General features: G+C 35.7%; 1 pseudogene; it reads left to right on the forward strand.

Annotated features, from left to right (window-relative positions):
- The first annotated feature begins 1,349 nt into the window (after positions 1–1,349).
- LOC102812574 lies at positions 1,350–1,718 on the forward strand (annotated as a pseudogene).
- Positions 1,719–2,345: the final 627 nt, after the last annotated feature.

A 2,345-nucleotide genomic window follows, 5' to 3' on the forward strand; every position in this document is an offset into this window, starting at 1 on the left:
TGAATTATTATTATTGCATATTGCTTCTAATTTAGAATATATCATTGCTTTATAGCTGTTTTCATTACTTTAATAAATGTTATGCTAATTATCCAATTAAAGTTGATGACATTTGGTTTGATTTTCTGTTGTTAGCCTTGTTCTTAATGATTTTACGTTATTTAATCACTTAGATTGAAATTTGTATAAAATTGCTTTTGCCTTTAAAAAACTGACCAGTCTTTATATCAGAGCATATAGGAACAGACTAGAGTTAAAACGTAAGCTATATAATGTGAAATCGTCTTGTTTTGTATCAATATTCAGAATTTTAATTTTGTACCTGAAAATATTCTCAAGCAATATTAGGCAGAGGCCCATAAACTGTATTTGTAATAACTCATGTATTAAGCCCAAGCCAATCAAATTATGAATTCAAGGCATATGGGTCTAAAACCCCAAGAGGTATAAATGCTGGCACATGTCAGGGTTTGAATCAATCTCCCTGAAATTCACATAGGTATCCAAATACATGCAGAAACCAACGTAGCAGGCAGAAATCCTATCCTACGACATGAGCAGTGTGGCAAGTATGAGTTGACATTTCATGCACAAAGATATCTAAGCAATATGTTGGTGTACCAAATGTTCATAACACAAAGATTAATTCATGACAAAACCCATTAATTCACCTGGGTCTCTGAATGTGCTCAATTGTAAGACTTGGCTAAGCATGAAAATAGGTGAGAATTACTATTGCTGGACAAAGTTAGAGAAGAAAAGACTGGCATTATAATGTTGGGATGGTACCATTTAATTATATCATCTTTTCCACTGTAATTTGCATAATGATTTATTCCAAAACTAAGAACAACAAAAAACAACTTAATCTGTTTTATAATCTTTTTGTTCCAAATTGTTGTTGTTGTTGTTAAGAAACCTTGTATAGGGTTTCTGAAGAGAAGCTGATGAGTTTTAACTGCCGACCTGTGATTCAAATTGACTTTGCAGTCCAGCGAATTATCCCATAGTGCCATAATGAAACTGTGAGAATAATTCTTTACTGAATATATATTTTTAAATTCCAAAACCTTAGTACCCATTGATTTTACAAAAAATTTACACATATCTGAGGCTTCAGGTCTTGAATTACATTTGTCACCCAATGCCTATCTACAAAGGTACAAGAGTAATGGTTTGTATGTTGCTGTGATGCTGGAAGCTGTGTTCCCAGTATTGCAAATACCAGAAGAATCTTCCAGGGTGAACAGGCTTCAGCTGAGCTTGCAGAATAAGACAACCTAGGAAGAAAGGCCTGAAAATCTACTTTCAAAAAATAAGCTAGTGCTTTCCAACCTGATTCTTTCGCTATGGCGCCCGCAAAGAAGGGTGGTGAGAAGAAGGGTTGTAATGGTGACCAGAGAGTACTCCATCAACATTCACAAGCGCATCCATGGAGTAGGCTTCAAGAAGCATGTTCCTTGAGCACTCAAGGAGATTCGGAAATTTGCCATGAAGGAGATGTGAACACCATCTTTGATACCAGGCTCATTGATACCAGGCTCAACAAAGCTGTCTGGGCCAAAGGAATCAGGAATGTCCTGAACTGTATCCGGGTGCGGTTGTCCAGAAAATGTAATGAGGATGAAGAGTCACTAAACAAACTCCATACACTGGTGACCTATGTGCCTGTCACCACTTTCAAAAACCTACAGACAGTCAATGTGGATGAAAACTAACAGTTTATGATCAAATAAATGTATAAATCTGCAAAGAAAAAAAAAAAAGCTAGTAATGAACTTATTGGTCACAATAGAACACTGTCACACATCATCTCACTGTGCAAGTCTCTCAAGATATTTGTTATTGGTTTTGTTAAGTTCTATCAAATCGATTCTGACTCATAGCAACCCAGTGTAGGGTTTCCAAGGAGTGGAAAGTGGGTTTCAACCACCAACCTTGTGGTTAGCAGTCCAGTGCTTATTCTATAGCACCATACCAGTTAGTTTACCATTAAAAATAAACATATCATTTGAAAAATATACCAATAAAAGTAAGTTTAGGATATAAACAATTAATACCATATAAAGATTTATATATGTAACCCACAGCTATCCTGTAATAGGGTTTCTAAGGCTATGAATCTTTGCAGAAGCAGAAAGCCTCATCTTTCTCTCATGGAGCAGCTGGTGATCCTAAACTGTCAATGTAGTGTTTAGCAGTCCGGCACTTATTCTACAGAGCCATAGTGCTTCCAAACAGAGCTCTGAGTCCATTTCAAAGAAAAGAATGTGAAAATCATCTAACAATATCATTAACATGACATACCAGTAAAATTTTGCTAAAGATCTTTCAAAGACCATTGC

Source organism: Chrysochloris asiatica, unplaced genomic scaffold, assembly GCF_000296735.1.
Source record: "Chrysochloris asiatica unplaced genomic scaffold, ChrAsi1.0 scaffold00008, whole genome shotgun sequence".
NCBI lineage: Eukaryota > Metazoa > Chordata > Mammalia > Afrosoricida > Chrysochloridae > Chrysochloris > Chrysochloris asiatica.